At 49.7% G+C, this 21213-nt stretch overlaps 1 long non-coding RNA gene across 3 annotated transcripts; it reads left to right on the top strand.

Moving 5' to 3' along the window:
- The first annotated feature begins 109 nt into the window (after nt 1–109).
- Nucleotides 110–18021, top strand: LOC126085351 (uncharacterized). 3 transcript variants are annotated; one of them, XR_007519255.1, is made up of 6 exons: nt 110–315; nt 1829–3543; nt 11633–11920; nt 12074–12312; nt 12718–12805; nt 14172–18021. It is a non-coding gene; the product is annotated as an uncharacterized LOC126085351 (long non-coding RNA). The 3 variants fall into 3 exon arrangements; XR_007519257.1 differs by lacking the exon at nt 12074–12312; XR_007519256.1 differs by lacking the exon at nt 12718–12805.
- The last annotated feature ends 3192 nt before the right edge of the window (nt 18022–21213 follow it).

Genomic DNA, 21213 nt, shown 5'->3' with positions numbered 1-21213 from the left:
GCTGACAAAAAGGATCATGGAAACATCCGGGTCGGTTGTTGTGTCAGGCGCATCAGGCAGTGCTGTGGATAGCCCCAAGGACGATGGGTGAAGAGGAAGGACCCCGAGGGCGGGCGGGGCCAGAAAGGGAAGCGTCTGTACTTGCCAGCATCGCCTGGGCGTTAGCTGTGGATGCAGAAGTGGAACAGATGCTGAAAGGCGTGTCTCAGCCGAAGTCCCAGCCGCAGAGTAAAGGGCGTGGCCCGCGCGGAGTTTTTTCGAGGACCCGTTCCGAAAAAGAGCCCGCGTGACAAAGATTAGAAGGGAGCCTGCGCGGTGAGAGGGGGACCAGAGTAGAGGCGCAGGCGTCAGAAGGCTGGCCTCTGGTTCTGAGGAAGAAGAGGGTGGGGGTCCGTGGACTTGCGGGTCTGAGAGAGGAGGGTGCCGGGGCTCCAGGGTCTAAGGGAGGAGGGGGCTGGAGGACATAGACTCCCGGGTCTGAGGCAGGCGGGGCCGGGTGGACCTGGGCTCCCTGGTCTGAGGGAGGAGGGACCGGGGACATGGGCTCCTGAGTCTTAGGGAGGAGGCCGGATCTGGGCCCCAGGGTCCGAGGGAGGATGTGAAGCTGTCAACTAACAGGTTTTTGGCAAGCAGAGGAACAAATTGAAGTCAGACACAGGGTTGGAAAAACAGAAAGGTTTATTAACAGCTTGTAAACTGGGAGACAGGCAGAGTCTCGTGACCTAAGGTTGCCAGCTCCCTGAACCAGGGCACATATGCTTTTATAGGGAGAAACATACATGTGCATGAACAGTGAGGGGGAGAATCTTCAGTCTTGAGATGCTTCGGAGGTGTCCCTGACTCCTGGATCTGAATAACAAGAGTCAGGTGGCCCCAGACTCCTGGGTTGGTGTCTGAGTGAGAACTAGGTTTGGAGCTCAGCTCTGGTTTGGATGAGCTGAGCCTGAGGGCTTGGATTCTTGGTAAGTTGGGAGACCTGAGGAGTGTCTTTTAGCTGACACGATTGTAAAAATTTCTTTCAGGTGTGCAAAATGAAACTCCTCTATCCCAAACCCACTCCCCAGAGGTGGTCACCATGAGCGATTTGGTGTAGACTTTGTACCTTATGGCTCTAAATGTACGCATGGGTAGATAATGCTTTTTGCCTTCTGACATATGTCCCATAAATGAAGCAGGTAGTCATGAAAGGTTTATTAAGGGTTATTAACCATCCCATAATAGTTGTTTTTCAGAAAAGCCTACTCTTGGTACGTTTTTGTTACAATTTTACAGCACTTCACAGTGATTGGTTGAATCCCCAGGTTTTTTCTTTTCTGGCAGGTGGCAGAGGTGCAGGTGTGCTAACTACAAATCTCCCCTCTATAAGACCTTCCTGGGGTGGCAGTAGCCAGCCATCACAATTTTTTTTAGGACTGCGGGCAATATATTTAGAGCCCTGCACAAAAATTATGCAGACTGCGCACGCATCACGAGACTGAAGCTCCTCCCAACACTGATAATGCGTATGTATGTCACTCCCTATAAAAGGACCAAATCTGCCCTGGTTCAGGGAGCTGGCAGCCATAGGTCATGAGACCTTGCCTGCCCCCCAGTTTGCAAACCGTGAACAAACCTTTCTGTTCTTCCAACCCTGCCTCGGGCTGGCTTCAATTCACTAGTCTGCTTGACAAGAACCTATTAGTTGACGGCTTCATAAGTAATGTTCCCACATCAGTACACACAGAACCACCTCATTCCTTCAACAGTGTCAAAGTATTCCATTGTGTGAACAGGCCATACTTTGTTTCGCTGGTCCCCTTCCTCATTTGGGTTGTTTTCTTCCCTTTAGTGGCTCCTCCTATAAACTTTGTGGCCTGAAAAGAAGAGACCTACGTTCCTCTCTAATAGGACTCGTTTCACTGGCTCCTGCCTCCAAGTAAAAGCAGAGTCTTCACTGTGGCCGCTGTGAGTTGGAATTGATTCGATGGCAATGGGTTTGGTTTGTTTTTTCACTATGGTTCACAAGGCCCTCTAAGATATGGCCCCTGTTCTCTCTGACCTCATGTCCTTCCTGTCTCTTCCTCACCGGAGCTACACTAGCACACTGTGTTTCCTGGTGTTCCTGGAACCTGTCAAGTACATTTTTTTTTTTCCTCTCAAGGCCTTTCCATTTCCTGGTCACTCTGCCTGGAACTCTACACATATGCCCATGGTGTTCTCCCTCCACCCTGTTTCTGTTCAGATGTCACCTTGGCATAAACGGCCCCAGATCACTGTATATAATAAACAAGGTTCCTCCTTCCTGGCCCTTTGTCCCTTATCCTCCTTTATTTATTTTTGTGGCTCTTATCCTCTAACAAAGGAACCCTGATGGCACAGTGGTGAAGCGCTCAGCTATTAACCAAAAGGTTAGCAGTTAGAATTACTAGCTGGTCTATGGAAGAAGGATGTGGCAGTCTGTTTCCATAAAGATTTACAGCCTTTTGAAACCGTGTGGGGCAATTCTTTGTCCTATAGGGTTTCTTGTATGCTCAGCAGATAATCTGAGAAGCTGGACTATATGAAGAAGAATGGGGCATCAGGATTGGAGGAAGACTCATTAACAACGTGCATTATGCAGATGTCACGATCTTGTTTGCTGCAAGTGAAGAAGGCTTGAAGCACCTACTGATGAAGATTAAAGACCACAGCCTTCAGTATGGATTACACCTCAACATAAAACAAAAATTCTCACAATTGGACCAATAAGCAGCATTATGATAAACGGAGAAAAGATTGAGGTTGTCAAGGATTTTGTTTTACTTGCATCCACAATTAACACTCATGGAAGCAGCAGTCAAGAAATCAAAAGACACGTTGCATTGGGCAACTCCACTGCAAAAGACCTCTTTAAAGTGTTGAGAAGCAAAGATGTCAGCTTGAGGACTAAGGTGCACCTGACCCAAGCCATGGTGTTGTCAATCACTTCATATGCATGCGAGAGCTGGACAATGAATAAGGAAGACTGCAGAAGAATTGATGCCTTTGAATTGTGGTGTTGGCAAAGAAAATGGAATATACCATGGGTGGCCAAAAGGACGAACAAGTCTGTCTTGGAAGAAGTGCAGCCAGAATGTACCTTAGAAGCAAGGATGGCGAGACTGTTTTTCATGTACTTTAGATGTATTATCAGGAGGGATCAGTCCCTGGAGAAGGACATCATGCTTGGTAAAATAGAGGGTCAGTAAAAAAGAGAAAGACCCTGGACGAGATGGATTGGCACAGTGGCTACAACAGTGGGCTCAAGCATAGCAATAATTGTGAGGATGGTGCAGGACTGAGCAGTGTTTCATTCTGTTTTGCATAGGGTCACTATGAGTTCTAACCAACTCAATGGCACCTAACAACAACAACAACAACAGGGTCTCTGTGAGTCAGAATCGACTGTATGGTAATGCAGTTAGCCCTTAACATATAATATCTGTTTGTTTGTAGACCTGTTTTCTGCCTCCCCCACTGAAATGTCAACTCCGTGAGAACAAGGATTTGTGTTTCGTTTGATCACTGCTGTAGATCCAGTGTCTGGTACGTGGTTGCAGTTCAGCCTATGTTAACTGAATGAATTTAGGAGCCTTTACAGGAGACAAGAGAAAAGTTCACTGTAATAACCTTTGAAGGGCATATACTATGGGTTATGTTGAGCCCTGTCTAGATTAAAATACAATCATTATCCCACTTTAAAAATGAGGATATTGAGACCTAGGTGGGTCAACACCTTCCCACAAGTCACAAAGCTAGTAAGTGGCAGATCTGACTCAAAACCTGGAGCGAGAGGAAGATAGATGGGAACCCCAGGTCAAGGCCCTGCAGAGGGACCTAAGCAATGATATTACTTTGTACTTAAGTTCCCTGGCCTATTCAGCAAAGAACTCTCCCTTAGCCTCAAACCATCTGCAGAAGCCTGCTACACACAACACACTTATTTTGGGGGGTGTGTGTGTTGGGGAAAAGAAAGGTACTGGTAGGAGCTGCTGGTAAGAGCAGGAGAGAAGCGTGGAAACAGGGTGAGTTTGCCTCAGGAGGGCAAATTGTTCAAGTTGCAAAAGTAAAGGATGAACCCCAAAGGGCTTGGGGAGAATCAGCTATTCAACAAGCATTGATTGAGCACCCTCTGTGTGCCAGGAAACATTGGCCCAGCCCCTTTGCTGGTGTCTGTGCCTCAAGTCCCTTCCTCATCTATTCCTCTGCTCCACGAGGCCAGAGGGGTGGCCCCAGGGAGGGACAGCAGTTCCATAGAACACTTCCCAGGTACTGAATTAAAAGAATATTCCAGGCGAAAAATACAGATTATTTAAAAATATAGAGTATTAATTTGGGGTGGCGAGGTCAGAGGGCAATGGAAAAGGACAAGAATCTTGCTGAAAGTGGGAGTATGGAGAGCAGGGTTGTCAGGTGCTTTACGTAGAGCTGTAGAAACAGACCGGGGCTGGGGTTGTTCCCATGTCCTAAGCCCAGATGCCCTGGAATGTCAGAATGGACCAGAAATTTATGTAGTTCACATAGGAAAGGAAACCTGGGGGGAAAAAGAGCAGAAGGGGTTGAGCCAGAATTCACCAGCCCCATCCCCAACCCCAGCCCTATCCCCAAACCCAGCCTTATCTCCTACACTGTGTACAACCCTAACCCCAAGCCCAACCTCATCTCCAAACCTATCCCTGAACTCATCCTCAGTTCCATCTTCATTCCTACCTTGTCTCCAAACCCATTTCTAAATCCAGCCCAGCCTCCTATTCTGTCTACACTTTCCCCAGTCTCATCTGCAAATGGAAACCTACACTCATCGCCTATACTGTCCCCAAACCCAGCCTATTTGCTACACTGTTCCCAACCCATTTCCAGACCCAAGCCCAACCTATCCCCTACGTTGTCCCTCAACCCTATCCCCAAATCCATCCCCATGCCCTACTGTGTCCCCAGTCTCATCCATAAACTCATCCCCACACCTAATCCCAGGCCTATCTCTAACCTCATTTCTCTAACCCCACTCCTAATCCATCTACCACCTCAATCCTATCCCTTATCTAGCCCTGTCTGCAACTCCATCCCCATGTCAAACTCTGTCCCACTCCATCCCCATCCACATCCCTGAACCCATTTGCAAACCCACCCCCACCCTCATCCTGCATTTCCAATCAGAACACAGCCCAGACCAGTCATCAGGAAGAAGAGGATGCCAGTCCATGCCAAGTAGAAGCTGCGCCCCAGCCTGTAGGTCATGCCTTCCTGCAGGTACTCCTGGGCCTGCAGCAGGTAGAACAGGACACCCAATATCATGCTGGCCCCTGCATAAGCACAGGTGTTAGGAAGCTGAGAATCAGTTGTACGAGGACCCCTGCCCATAGTTGGGTGGCTCCCAAGCTCTTGTTGTTTATTTCTATGCTTTCTGTAAACTCCCAGACCCTGTGCCTCGGCTCACATTCAGGAAAATGGGCTCCTGACGAGGTCACGCTAGAGGACATTGGCAGTGTGCACCTTGGTCTTTAATAGGCAATGGTAGTATCCAAAACCACAGGCTTTGGGGCCAACAGACCAGGGCTCTCATACCACCTCTGCCTCTCACCCTAGGGCAACTACTTTATTTCTCTGAGCCTTAGTTCCCTCATCTGTAAAGCCTTTTCCTTTTCACAAGCTTTCTTTAATTCATTCCGTTTGAAAAGGGCTATCACAAGGAGTGACTGAGATTGTTACAGCTCCAGGAATATGGTAAACACTCAAGATTTGGCACTGATTATTATTACTACACTGGGTCTTTAATTTTGGGCTTTTGAAGCATTGGAAGTCATTCGTGATATTTTAATTTTATTTTGAAATGAAATGAATTAAAGATAGTTTGTGAAAAGTAGAAGGTTTGTTTTTTTTATTTCAGATGATGGAGTGCTGAGTAATTCTTTTTTGTTATTGAAAATAATACAGGCGATTTCTCTATTAAATAAAATGGGGAAGTGGGCAGAAATTTTTTTTTTTTATAGAAAAATGTCTTAGATGGCATAAAACTGAGCTGTTCAATTTTTTTTTTTTTTTTAAAGAAAACCTTTGGGATCACAACAAAAAAGAAAATGACCCAACCCATCTACTGGAAAACTGAAAAACTGAGCTGTTTCCTACCATTTGTACCTTAAGAAAAAATCCACTGGGGTTGAGTCGACTCCGACTCATAGCAACTCTGTATGGAGTAGAACTACCCCATAGGTGTTCCAAGGAGCAACTGGGGGATACGAACTACAGACCTTTGGATAGGAGACTGAGCTCTTAACCACCTTGCCACCAGGGCTCCAATTTGTACATTACATTTAAAGAATTAGGAAGAGCTGTTAAACTGGATAGATATCAGTTACTAACAACTAAACAGGAACTTGAGTGTCTATTTTTGGCCTTGCCATCATGCTCCAGAAATACTCTGATGCAAGTAAAAGTTATGGTAAATTGTTGCAAAGTATAGGAATAAAATATCCCCCTTTTTCAAATTAAAATCTTTTTTTTTTAAGGTGTGATTTGGCATATACACGGAAAATGAAGTCATTCTAGTAAAATATCAATTCAGAGTTATAAGGAGCATGATCATAGTAAGGACTTTTGCAAAGTTAAATAACTACCATGAGGTACCAACATTTCCTGATTCAATCCTCACTATGTCTCCACGTGGTAGGAAATTTTATGTCAGTCCATCCTACAGATGAGAAAACTTCAGCTCAGAAAGATTAAGTAACTTGAACAAAGTCACAGAACTGGTGGTGGTGGTGGTGTGAGGCAGGATTTGGCGTGGCATTGGGGATGGGTTTGGAACTAGAGATGGGGTTTGGTAGAGGTTGAATTTTGTTGAGTAATAAGGCTGAGGTGTTGGGGGTAGGAATGGGTTATGGTTATGGCTGGGATGAGGTTAGGTTGGTGATGGAGATGGATTGGAGATTGGGTCGAGGATAGAACTGGGAATGGGCTCGGCTGAATTTGAGGTTAAGGTTCACAGGTTATAGGGATGGGTTGTGATTGTGGATGGGAATTGAGATAGAGAAAAAGATGGGATTGGAGATGGATTGGGGTTGACTTTGAGGCTGAGTTCATAGGCAGTAGGATTGGGTTGGGTTGGGTTGAGTTTGAAGGCAGCGTTGAGAATGGTTAGGCATGGGTTGAGTTGGGTGTTGAGATTTGTGACGAGGTTAGGAATGGTAATGGGGGTGGTTTGGATCTCAGAAGGGAATGTGGATGAGTTTAAGATTTGTTGGTGATGGGGATGGAAGCTGAAGTTGAGGCTAGTATTGGGGCTGGAGATGGGGTTGGGCTGGGGGTTGAGAATTTTATTGGGATGGTTTGGAGATTGGGAGGGAGATGGGGTTAGGATTAGGTGAGGATGAGGATAGGGATGAGATTGGTGTGTGGTGGGGATGAGGTTGGGTATCGTGATGGGCACTAGATGAGCCATTCCTCGCCTTGGTCCCGAGGGAAAGATCTCAGTGCCATGCCTGTCAGGGTGCTGGCGATGAAGAGGGAGAAGTCCAGCATGGGCAGATTGGAGCTAGTAAAGAAGATGGTGTTTAGGAGGGTGATGCAGATGCAGAAACCAGTGAGGCTGGAGATGAAGATGAAGAGCCAGGCACAGTCCAGCAAGTCTGGAAGAGTATCAAGAAGGGAGAGTATTAGGAACACCAGCACTAGCCCTCAGGCTCTGACCATGGGGGAGAGGGTCACCAGTGAGGTTGGGAATGTTCTTGGGCTCCTCCCTCAGATATTTTTCATCCCCACTTTAGTAACATTGGTACTGAGGTCTAAAGAAGGGTTATTGAGGCAGACAGCCCGAGCATTGAGGATACACTTTTGGGTCAGTGAGGACAGGCTCTTGGGCAATGGGAAGTGGGGTAGCATTGAGGAATGTGTGAAGGTAGGTCCCCTGGAGTGAAAAAGATAGCCACAGTGTAGTGTGTTAAGGTCCTAGTTTTGTGAGGATTGTGAGGATGTGTCTCATGTAGTTGAGGATGAGCACAGGACAGTGAGGATGGTCCTTGGGGCAGTGCCATCCCAGGGCAGCGACAGCCATCGCAGGGGCTGAGGCAGGAAGGACCATCAGGTGACACAGAGGGCCATCCCAGGCCCAAGGGCAGGGAGGATCATCCTGAGGCAATGAGGACCATCTGGGAACAGGGTGGACCATCATGGGGGCAGTGAGGGCCATCCCAGGGGCAGGGAGGACCATCTGGGGTGAGGGAGGGGCTTGAGGGCCATCCTGGGGGGAGGTAGGGGAAGAGAGGGTTACTGGGGGGAGAAGGGGCAGGAAGGATCATTCCAGGAAAAGGAGGAACCGTCCCCTGACAGGAGAAGAGGGTCCCTGGAACAAGGAGGAGAGATGAGTCCCAGCAATGGCAAGGATAGGGCAGGCCTTACAAGCATTCTGGTCATACTCCCGCAGGCAGGAGATGTCCAAGCACCGCACGAAGAAGATGGTGTTGATGGGGAAGGTTTGGGAGCCAGCAGGGTCCCCAGGGGGCCTCAGTGGCACCTGGAAGTGCATCCAGGGCTGGCCCAGAGAGATGAGACTGATGATCACCATGCCAGCCAGGCTCAGTGCCAGGCTCACCATGCGGCTGATCTTCTTGGCCTCATGCAGCAACCGCCAGCCAAGGGGCAGCAGTGTAAAGACGCAGCTACTCCTGCGCTGAGACCTGCAGCAGATGGTCCACTGCCAGTGTTAGCACCCAGTCTGGCAACTCAGGCTGGTCACCCCAGGTCCCGCTATAAGACCCTGCCACACTTAGTCTAGCCTTCAGACTCTATCTTCCCCACCTGATCCATCTCCCAGGCCCTGTATCCCCCAAGCCCCACCTCTAGGATTTGCTCCCTGAGATTCAGCTTCCAGGCTCCCTTGCTCCCAGGGCTAGCTTCCAGACCCTACGACATGCAAAGTCTGTCTTTAGGCTGAATCCTAAGTCCAGCCTCTATGCCATGCCCTCTCCAGGCCCCGCTTCTAAGCCCTAGGTCCAGCCCAGTCTCAGATACACCAAGCCATGCTTCTAGGCCCCATCCTTTGACTGCTGCCCCTTCCCTTGAATTCTAGCCCAGTACCTGGCCTACTGCCTGGGGATCCCTGCCAACCTTGCCTCTCACCCTCTAGTCTCTCCCACAAAAGAGATGACCGAGTGGACGGTGCGGATGTTGCTGTCTGCAGGAGTTTGGAGGGGTTTGATGGTGGACAAGTTGTCTTTGGAATTCTCTTGGGAGCTCCAGATAATTGATCCGATGATTCTGGCACTGCCCTCACAGCTGGGGGTATTTGATGTGGAGATGTCGGAACTGGACTGGGCTAGTGGCAGGAGGCCTTGAGCGCTTAACTGAAGGATCTGAGTTGCTGATGAGGGGCCTTGGATGCCCCTGTAGTCCTCTTGGGTAAGTGACTGTGTTTCGGAGTTGTGTTTCGGAGCACTCTGGCCACTGAGGTGGCGAGTTTGGTACACTGACAGAGAATCTCGGTTACTGAAGCGGCGATTGTAGATGGCTGATGGGGCATCTTGGATACTGACCCGGCGATTTTGGATACTTGGCAGAAGCTCCTGGATACTGACCTGGCGACCTAGGCTAGTTGACAGAGGCTCCTGGATACTGACCCGGCGACCTAGGCTAGTTGACAGAGGTTCCTGGCTACTGACCCGGCGACCTAGGCTAGCTGGCGGAGGATCCTGGCTACTGAACCGGCGACCTAGGCTAGTTGACGGAGGCTCCTGGATACTGATCCGGCGACCTAGGCTAGTTGGCGGAGGCTCCTGGCTACTGATCCGGCGACCTAGGCTAGTTGGCGGAGGCTCCTGGCTACTGATCCGGCGACCTAGGCTAGTTGGCGGAGGCTCCTGGCTACTGACCCGGCGACCTAGGCTAGTTGGAAGAGGCTCCTGGATACTGACCCGGCGACCATGGCTTGTTGGCAGAGGTTCCTGGATACTCACCCGGCGACTGTGGATAATTGGTGGAGGCTCCTGGATACTCACCCGGCGACTGTGACCAATTGGTGTAGTGTCTTGGGTACTGGTGTGGGGGCTGTTGAGAGGGGTTGGAAGGATACCTGGCTGGCTGTTCTGGGAGCCAAACTGGGGCCTCTGGGACATGAGGAGAAGCTGAGCAGGGCCAGTCCCCGATGTAGTCAACAGCCTGCCAGCTGCTTCAATCCCTCTTTCCCAGCATCTCCACAGTCACCTGGAAGCTGGTTTGTCTCTCTCCAGGGTTCAAGCACAGTCCTGTGGGGTTTGGGTCTTTTTACCCCTTCTTCTGTGTGTCTTGGTCTCTTTTGCTGTCCACTGGATTCAGCCTGCAGCTGGGGGCATGGAGAGGTTCCATGACAGTTGGAGTGGTTCCAGGAGGTTGCGAAGTTGGCCCTGGGTGAGTGACCTGGAGGCTGGGTCAGGGTAAGGATTGCCTCATTAAAGGCCAGGGCAGGGTTAGTATGAAATTGGGGCTGGGGAAAGAGAAGTCAGGGCAGGGTTAGTATGGGACCAGGGCTGGATCAAAGAGATGTCAGGGTAGGCTCAGGTGGGGGTCAGAGGATAGAGAGGGGTCAAAGTGGAGACTGAATAGGGTGATAAAGGGGTTAGGGCAGGACCAGGATGGAGTTTGGAGTTGGAGAAAAAACAAGTAGGTTTGGGGCTAGGATAAGGTTGTGGATGGGGAATGAGTTTGGCATTAGGGTTAGGGGTGGGAATGGGACGCATGTGGAGTTAGAGAAGGGGATAGGATTGTGTTTGGTGTTTAGGATGGAGAGAACGTTGTGGATGGTGCTCGAGACAAAGTTAAGGTTGGTGTCTGGGTAGGAATAGAGATAAGCATGAGGCTGTGGTTGGGGTTTGGATGAGGAAGGGGAAATGGTTGGGGATAGAAATGGATTGAGAATGGGGTAACAGCAAGGGTTGGAGGAGGTTGGGGATGAGGCAGTGGTTGGGCATGGAGACTAAGAATCCAACAGAGTGATGCAGGCAGACCAGGCCCCCAGAACTCTCCTGTTTCCCAGAAGACCTGGTCTCTTCCTGGGAGGAGGACCGTAAGTTCATCTTGCGGGGCTGGTCTCTAGTCTTCAGCATCGTCGCGGCCATAATGATGCTCAGTATGGGCAATGGGCGCATGGCCTACGTTGAGGGCTCCTACATGGGTTACCTGGGCTTCTGGACTGACTGCAGGAGGAACAAGTGCGCCAACGTGGGCCAAGTCACCGGTCAGTAGGAGCCTGCACAGGCTATGGGGCTCTCCTGAGGGATCTCTGGAGATTTTCAGGGGAGGAGGGTGTCTCAAAGGAGTCACTGGGGGAGTCTTTTCAGGTGTCCCTTCAGAGGATCTGATTTTTATCCTTTTGCTAATAAACCTATAATCATGAGACCAGAGCTTTCCTGATTTTGGTCTCAGTCGTTCTAGCAAACTGTCAAACCGGAGTGAGCCTGTGGGAACCTCCAAGTTACCTGTCAGCTGGTCAGAAGTGAGGGTACCCTGGAGACCCTCGAGCTTGTGGGTGGTGTCTGAAGTGAGGGCAGTCTTGTGAGGAATGGGCCCTTGACCTGTGAAGTTTGGCCTAACCCTGGGCAGTTGATGTCAGAAGTCACTTTAGGGCCCTCCCCTCATGTTCCCCTACCCCATCTTCCATTCCCCCTAGCCCCCGCCAGAAAACTACCAGGTTTCCCTGAGCCATCACAGCCTAAAAGCTCAAGAAGACCCAGCTCAGCTTGTCCATGTCAGCCACAGCTTCCCACACCCGTACTTCAACTTGTCTCTTGGAGAAGGAAAGCATCACCTCAGAAGATGACCCCAGCCGTGACCTCATCCTGCCTCATCTGAAAGAGGCCACCCAGCTCACAGACGCTGCGAAGGTCCTGGACCTGCCCACCAGGGAGCTGACATGGGGAGCACTGCGCCGTCTCAGGCTGAGGCAGCATCGATCCAGGTAAATGTACACCTGGGACAGAACATGCTACACGGAGCCGAGGCTCCTGGGTGTAAGGGAGGAGGATACTGGGTTCCACAACTCCTGGGTGTGAGGGAGGAGGTTCTGGAACCATGGGAGTCCGGCTATAGCCCTGTTTCCCCTCGCCCGTAGTGTCGCTCTCAGACAATCTCAGTGTGTGGACCTCACACCTACGTCGTAACACCGAGTGTAGCAGTCCCGACACCCACATGATGACAGACTTCATGCTGTACAGTGGTAACTTGATGGTCATCCAAGACACCTGCAGAGTGAGGCTGCCCCCCTGCCCAGGATCTGCAAGGATGTAGGAGGGGACCCAGATTCTGTCTCCTGCCCAGCGTCTCAACCCCCTCTCCCACATTCCCCTCCAGGTACCACTAGCGTCTCTCTACTCCACATCATAGTCTGTCCTTTTCTCCCTTCGCCACGTACTTACTGAGCATCTACTACAGGCCTGGCACTGTCCTAGCCCCAGGGAAGACAGCAGTGAACGGGACATAGAAGTCCCTTCCTCACAGAGCTGCTGTTTTGGTGGGGGAAGACAGACATCAACAATAAACCTAACACATAAGTGATAGTGTATATCAGGAGTTGGGAAACCCTGGTGGCATAGTGGTTAAGAGCTACAGCTGCTAACCAAAAGATCAGCAGTTTGAATCCACCAGGTGCTCCTTGGAAACTCTGTGTGGGCAGTTCTAGTCTGTCCTGTAGGGTCGCTATGAGTCGGAATCAACTTGATGGCAATGGGTTTTTTTTTTTTTTTTTTTTTTTAACAGGAGTTGAGATGTGCTGTGGGGGCAGAGAGGTGAGATAGGAGAGCTGAGGGGATAAACAACCTGGTCAGGAAGAGACCTCATAGAGAAGGTGAGACTGAGTAAATACCTGGAGCAGGTGATGGGCGAGCTGTGTGGAAATCTGGGGAAAGGTTGTAGGGAACAACGAGTGCAAAGGGCCTGAGGTGGAGCGGGCCTGGTGTGTCTGAGAAACAGCCAGGACCCTGTGGTTGGAGCTGAGTGATGCAGGGGGAGAGGCCAGGAGATGATGTCAGAGAAGGAAAAAAGGGGCAGATTCTGCAGGACCTCTTGGGGCACAGTGAGGACTTTCTCTTCCTCAGAGTGAAATAGGAGCTGTGGGGAGGTGTTTAACCCAAGCAGAGCAGGATCTGACTTGGGTGCTAACAGCTCCCTCTGGCTGCTGTGTGGGGAACAGACTGCAGGGAGAGAGGAGTGAGGCAGGGAGCCAATGAAGGCAAATGATGATGGGGACTGTAAAAGGGGTGGTGCCAGGGACAGTGGGAGAAGGGGTCAGATTCTCCCTGTATTTGAAAGACAGCCCACAGCTTATGCTGACCGATTGTAAGTGGGGAGTCAGAGGCAGAGAGGAGTCAAGGATGATTCCAAGTTTTTGTGCTGAGCCACAGCTGAGCATCTCAAAGAAGATATCTCTGCATCGCACCCCCTGACCCGACACATGCACACACATGCCACCACCCTAAACAGTCACCAGGTCCCTGTTGAGCCCAGCGGCTTCCACTATGTCTGCCCCTCTTCCACCCCAGGTTCCCCAGTTCCCTAGTCACTGGACCGTCCGTCCCCTATCCTCCCCAGTGGATCAGTCCTCAAGCCTGGTCCATCCTGCCCCCTGGTGCTCTGACCATCTCCTCCTCTCCATTCCACTGCCCCAGGCTGGCCTTATTCCCACCTGGACACTCCCTGCCCAGCATTCTTCAGTCCCCCGGCCTGCAGTCTCTCTCCCCAGCCCATCCCCCACCTGACCCCAGTGAATCATTCTGCTGTCAGCACTGACCTTGCCCCTCCCCTGCTCACAGTCCTTCTGTGGCTCCTCAGTGCCCCATGGGCAGGGTGTTTAGTCATGGAAAACTTCCTAGGAGAGGTGACATCTGAGATGAGCCTTGAGGGTAGAAGGGTCGTGCAGATGGACCCTGCTTTTCCTCCCCACTGGCCTGTCTGCAGTGATTGGCCTCCTGGACCCTGTCCCTGTGCAAAAACTGGACACTGATGTGCCACCATCCCCACTGGGCAGGACTGCAGCCACTGTCCTCTGTTTTGGAATCCCTATCTTCTTCTGGAGGTGGATTCTGGAGACAATTGTCTCTTTCGCCAGAGCTGAGGAGTTACTGTCTGTGATTTCAAGCCCAGGCCTGAGAGCTAGGGGTTCATAGACATAATGGGGGTCCTTGGTGACTTTTCTCTCTCCTTCGTACTCCTAGGGTGATTCAGCGGGCCCACTGATCTGTGATGAAATGTTGCAAGATACTGTGTCAGTGGGTAACTTTCCACGTGGCATCTACAGTTTTCCCTCCATCTTCACCAAACTGATGCTGTACGTGGGGTAGATCAGAGACACCATGGCAGCCAACCTCTGAATACCCCCGCCTGCCCCCTACCCTCAGTAAAATCAAACATGCTTCAAGTTCTGGAGTCATCTGACCTTTCTAGACATTGGGCACCTGGAAGGTTGAGACTCATCTGTTTGAGGCTAGACCGTCCCCAATCTCTCAACTCTTCATCCTGAGGTAGGGGTTCAGGGGCAGGAAGAGAAAGAAAGGGCAGAGAGAGGTGACTGTCAAATGGCAATTTCGCCCCACCCTCTCCAAGTGGACATTTGGCAGCATCTGGGGTCATTTTCTCACACAAGTTCTTTAAGGACACATGTAAGGAGCTAATGGCATGTTACTTGAAGAGACATGAAGGCAGCATGGGCATCCACCCTGGGAGAGTGGACAGTGACATGAGGCAGACGCACTCAATGGAGCATTGAACAGAGTTTGGAAGCACAGTGCACCAGACACGCACACGCCAAGGACAGACCGTAAAACACAACTGAGAATACACACAGCAACAAGGAGGGACCTTAAAATCTAGCCTCGAATGAAAAAGTCTGAAAAAGTGAGAATATGGCATAATACCAGTACGTAAATTAAAAATAGATGCACACAAAGACTCATTCTACAAGAGCCCAATCAGAACAGATGTCCAGTAAACACACTGGTGAGTCCCTGGGTGGTGAGACAGATAAGGGCTCAGCGGCTAACGGATAGGTTGATGACTCAAGTCCACCCGGAGGCACCTCAGAAGGAAGGCCTGGCAATCTGCTTCTTAAAAATCAGTCATTGAAAACCCTGTGGAGCACTGTTCTACTCTGACACACTTGGGACCAGAATGAGTCAGGGTTGCCTTAAGGGCAGGTGGTTTAAACACTAGAAGAGTTGCCTCTGGGGAGGATGGGATTGAAGTGGGTAATGGCGACACACGGTGCAATGAGTTCCTTCGTGTGCCCTTTTGCCTTGGTTCTTTGGAAAACAGCTTGGGAGATTTTTTCCCTAAGCCATGAGTTGTTACTTTTGCCCCAGTTCTTTGGAGAAGCAACTGGGGGTTGGGGTTCCTAGTTTGTGTTCTATTCCAGAGGATTTGCCACTTTTACTCAGGGGATTCCCCAGGTTGACTATTTCCTAGATAAACTGTAAATAACTTCATGGTTTTATGTGTTTGTTGTGGTAATTAACAAGACCTGAGTTGACTGACATCTCACGGGTAATTGAGGATTGGTTGAACTCTGGCCTGGTGAGGGAGGGCTGGCTTTGTGACAGAAAGTATCAGGATATATAAATGGCTGAAACACAAAGTTTTTAGAGGCCTTCTGGTTGAGAGAGAGATGCTGGGTGGCAGAAAGGCAGAGCAACATGAGAGTTGAGTAGTCCTGAAGCTGCTACACTAGCTGTGAGCTGGGCCAGTTAGCAGGAGAGAGGTCGACAGTGGATAGCCTGATAGTAGAGTGGCTGACAGCAGAGAGGCCCGATGGTGGAGAGCTAATGCTAGGAGAGCAGTGGCTGAGAGCTGAGCAAGCTGCTACTCTGGCTGTGAGCTGGGCCAGTTAGCAGCAGAGAGGCCAACAATAGACAGGCCCAATAACAGAGGTCCCATGGCAGAGAGGCCTGATGGCAGAGAGCAGCTGAGAGAGCAGTCCTGGTTAGAAGCTGCCCTGCACTGATAGAAGGGAGGGATGTGCTCGACACTTTGGGGACTCTTCAGACTTTGTCTGTGTGGTTTCTGCCCTGATCCTGTGTTGTTCCTGTTACTTCCAAGTTGATCCTGATCCCGAGTTGTAGCATGTTACTTCCCTAATGAACTACATAACTGTGAGTTCAGTTTGTGAGTTCTTTGGCTGTTGCAACAAATTATCACAGGCAGCAGATAAGTAGAGAGTGCTGTGGGAGGATGGCTAGTTTCAGAAACAATGAAGAAGTAGGACGGTGGAGCTATATATGACCTCTGCCTCACAGGAATCAGCTTTGTGCTGATCCTGATTCTTATTCCTCATGAATTTAAACAATTTGTTGGTCTATATTATAGTATAACCCGAAAACCCAGTGCTGTCAAGTCGATTCCCACTCATAGCGACCCTATAGGACAGAGTAGAAGTGCCCCATAGAGTTTCCAAGGAGCGCCTGGCAGATTTGAACTGCCAGCCCTTTGGTTAGCAGCCGTAGCACTTAACCACTACGCCACCAGGGTTTCCATAGTACAGTATAAGGGGGTATAAAGTAGTTACTAGTTAAAGGGGTGAGCCAATGAATGAATGAGTGAACAAAAAACAACAGAGGGGCCTGTCATGGATTGCTGATTTAATCTTCCATGGCCTCTGCAGCTTGGAGTCCCAAGACTCTGGGCGTGGCCTTGGCTCCATTGTGGTCTGGGTTGAGGTGTGGCTTCAACTGAATGAACAGGCCCTGGCAATACCATGCTCTTGGCTTTAGGGGTGCTGCCTTGGCTCTAGGGGCATGGTCTTGGTTCCTGAGGTGTGGTCTCCACTCCAGGGCTGTGGCCTCTGCTCCAGGGGTGTGGCCTCCACTCTAGGAGCCTGGCCTCAACTCCTTGGGCAGGTTTAGGAGCTGGAGTATTGAGAAGTCTCCAGGCAGGAGAGGGTGGGTGACCCGGCTATGGAGACAGAGGCTGAAGGGAATTATATCTTGCCTGGGAACAGGACCCAGAGAGGACAGGAAAGTGGGGTCTGTTATGATGGAAAACTCATGCAGCTCTGGGTTCAAATTCCAGCTCAGCATCTCAGGCAGTGAGTGAGATCAGGCAGGCTGTTACTTGAGCCGCATATCCTCGGCCATGAGGTAAAAGGAAGGGGATGTGACTGGAAATGAGTTAGGGATTAAAGGTGGCAATGCAGCTGGGTTGGGAATGGAGATGAGGATGTGGTTGGCATGTCACTGACCTGCCTGCATGGTCCTCAGTTCCTGCATCATCGGCTGGACCTGCAGAGCCTCAGCCATAACCAAGAGCCAGATATCCAGGTGACTGGGGGACCAGAGATAAAATAGGTGACCATAGAGAGAATCCAATTCTCTGTATATTTCTATAACGATCTCAAATCCCATAAGGTATGAGTCACTTTTATGCTTTCCAGATACATATGCATAAGTACTTATAATATGAACTTGGAAATGTCTATCTCTGTGAGGCTCTCTAACATTGACTATAAATCATTAAAAACCTGCAAGTCGTAAGAAAGTTATTTAGAAACTTTTTGAACTTAGACACAAAAACATAGAAGCATGTGAAGTATGTAATGAACGTAAACAACCTTTAAGTTCACTTTGACCCAGCATGCTGTGACACAAGAAGACATGATACAAATCTAAACAACCTCCCTAATCTCTACCCTGACAAGAAGATGCGTCATTCGGCTACTCTAACCCTGAAGCAAAGATACAACATACTAGTCTTTGATGTCACACTGGCCCTTGTCGTGGGGAGCCAAGGTGACAAATTCACATATAAACCTTGAATTCCTGCTCACTCACTGAGAGAAGGCAGAGATGGAACTGAGATTCTGTCCACCACCACTGACTTTGGACCTTGGCTATGAGGGACCTCTGCTGAGTTCAAGCTGTGGTTACACCTTCCTTCAGAGACCTCTCATTAAAGGTAAAAGCCTGAAGCCTAAAAGATCTGGAATTTGGACTCTAACCATTGAACAAACATTGTAATTGTTAATTTTGATTATCCAGTTCTGAATGAATGTCGTGAGATTGAGGTCTCACTTGCGTGCTTGCCGTGACTACCTTGCAATAAACTAAACGAGCTTATGCCTGGCAGACCTGAGACTCTCTATTAATTTTCTAAGATTAAATCCTACACGACAACCGGGACACCTGGAACAGCAGAAGTTAAAGCTCGAGAGGAGCAAGGAGAGGCTCACGGGTCACAACAGCTCCCAGTGATGCCCCAAGAAAAGGAAGAGTTGAAGCAGGCTGAAGGGGGCCGGGCTCTGAAATGGTACTTCTTAGGGGTGAGGGGGAACGTGAAGGGGAGAGAGAAGCTGGGTTTGGAGGGCAAGAACTGTCCTGTCTGCCTTTGTTTTTTGTCCTGTTTTCTCTCTCTACTACTCTTTGAGTTGTTCTCTCTGTTTTTGTCATTCTGCCTCTCTCTGCCTCTGGGTCTCTCTCTTTGACTGTCAGGGCAATTCTGGGTGTCCTCTGGTCTGTGGGGGACACCTGCAGGGCCTTGTGTCTATGGGGGAAGAATCGACACCTCGTGGGAAACCCAACACACTGAATATGTATGCAAACCCTGCAGGACAATTAATGAGAAGTCCCAGTACAAGAGTACTCAGCCTCTCCCATACCTTCCTCAGTTATAGTCCCAGAATTCTAAGTCCTTCAGCCAACCTCTCCTTCCCTCAGACCCAGGAGTCCCGGCTCCCAACCTCCCTCCCTCCCTCGGACTGGGAGTTCGGGCCCCCTGCTCCCTGGGCCTTACAGTTGCAAACCGTCCGTGACAAAGGCAGGTGAGTGGTACGTTAGCGCCATCTAGTGGTTTACCTCCCAGGATCACAGAAGAGAAAAAGGCGGTGCTTGAGCCTCCTCCCTCCTCTTCCCCTAACCACAGACCAAGTAATAAAGTCTCAGAAAAAAAAACCTGGCTTCGTGTGTGTGGCATCCAGCCTGCTGAATCTCACGCTCTCAATCTGGGGCCTCACACAATCTGTCTCCTCTCCCGGGACCTCAGTTTCCCCGTCTGCATAACTGAGGTCTTGATAACAGTGTTTCAGGGATTCAGAGAAAGATGCCACACCTGGGAGACGCAGACGCTAATTCTCCGTTCCATAATGTCCCACGGCCCAGCTGTGTCATCTGAGAAAGGCCCCATAACCCCCACTCCCCATAGGAAACGAGACTAATACTGATGTCCCACATTCACACAAGGGGCCTTGGTGGCGCAGTGGCTAAGCGCTCAGCTGCTAACCAAAAGGTCATCGATTTAAACCCACCAATCGCTCCACAGGAGAAAAGACCTGGCAACTTGCTCCTATAAAGATTGCAGCCTACGGAACCTTATGGGAGCAGTTCTACTCTGTCCTATAGGGTCGCTATGAGTCTTAATCGACTCGATGGCACACAACAGCAACAACACATGCAGCACTGACTAGAAGTGTCAGACACTAATTTAAGGGCTTTATGGGCATTAAGGCCTCCAAATACTCCTGTGAGGCAGAAGCAACTATTATGCCCATTTTATAAACAAGGAAACTGTGGCACAGAGAGGCTAAGTGACTTGCCCAAGGATGCAGAGTCTTACATGGCAGAGGCTGGATTTGAACCCAGGTCTCCTGGCACCGGAGTTCACGTCTGAATTGTGCTGTGTTAACCAGCCTTTCAAGTGTCAGTCTCGTTTTATGATTTACAATTGGCCTCACGTATATTACCTCATCCAATCCCAGCGACGGCCGATTTTCCTCTCATGGCAACTCCACGTGACAGAGTAGAATGGCCTCGCAGGGTTTTCTATGCTCTAATCTTTACCAGAGCAGATTGCCAGGTCTTTCTCCCCTGGAGCCGCTGGGTGGGTTTGAACTGCCATCCTTTTGATTAGCAGCCAAGTGCTTAACCATTGTACCACCAGGGCTCCAACCAAAGGCCCCTTCACAAACAAGCAAATGACAACCAGAGAGGTAACACCCATCACCGCAGGGGCAGCAGGACCCCCAGGACCATTCTCTTGCCTCCCCTGTCTCTACCTTTGCACCCTGCATGAAGTTGAAAGACGGGAGCCCTTCCCCCACACAGTCTGCTCAGATGGAAAACGGGGTGAAATTAATAGCATTTAGTATGTGTCGGGCCCTGCTCCTAGCTCCTTATACATGGTAACTCAGTATTCCTTGCAACAACCCTATGAGAGAGTCTAATTTTATTTTATCGTGGTAAAATATATATAGCAAAAATTTGCCATTTTAAAATTCTCGTAAAAAGACCAGGCTTAATGGTCTGACTGAGACAGGAGAGACCCTGATGGTCATGGTCCCGGACCCTTTGATAGCCCAAGATTGGAACGATTCCCAGAACCAACTCTACAGACAGGGACTGGCCTGGACTATAAGATAGACAACGATGCTGATGAGGAGTAAACTTTGTGGCTCAAGTAGACACATGAGACTATGCGGATGACTCTTGTCTGGTGGCGAGATGAGAAGGAAGTGGGGGACAGGAGCTGGTTGAATGGACACAGGGAATACAGGGTGGAGAGAAGGAATGTGCTGTCTCATTAAGGGGAGAGCAGCTGGCAGTGCACAGTGGGGTGTGTATGGCTTTTTGTATGACAGACTGACTTGATTTGTAAACTTTCACCTAAAGCACAATAAATTTTTTTTTAAATTGTCATTTTAATTATCCTTAAGGTTTGCATTTCAGTGGCATTATTTACCTTCATGAAGCTGTGCAACTATCACCACCATCCATTTCCAGAACACGCTCATTACCTCAACAGAAACGCAGTGCCCCTTAAGCAATAACTCTCCATTTCCCCTCTTCCCTCATCCCTGGCAACCTCTAATATACTTTGAATCTCTGTGTATTTACCTAGTGTAGGTAGTCCTGTGAGATCACACAGTATTTCTCCTTTTGCATTTGGCCTTTTTCACTCAGCATCATGTTTTCAAGGTTTATCCATATTGTAGCAGGTATCAGCCCTTCATTCCTTTTCATGACTGAGCAGTATTCTGCTCTGTGTATGTACTACATTATCCATTCATCTGTTGATGGACACTTAGGTTGTGTCCACCTTTTGGTATGAGGGATATCATCCCATTTTAAGGATGAGAAGCTGAGGCATGAAGAAGGGAAGACATTTACCCGGGGTCTTCCACACAGTGATGGAATGGGGGTCTGAATCCTGGGCCAACACACTGAAACACCACTTGTACTGTTCCCATAATGAACCATGGTTGTGGTAGAACTAAATTAG

This window comes from Elephas maximus, chromosome 11 (assembly GCF_024166365.1).
Source record: "Elephas maximus indicus isolate mEleMax1 chromosome 11, mEleMax1 primary haplotype, whole genome shotgun sequence".
NCBI classification, from domain to species: domain Eukaryota; kingdom Metazoa; phylum Chordata; class Mammalia; order Proboscidea; family Elephantidae; genus Elephas; species Elephas maximus.
The sequence above is the reverse complement of the archived record's forward strand: the minus strand, read 5'-3'. Positions and strand labels throughout refer to the sequence as shown.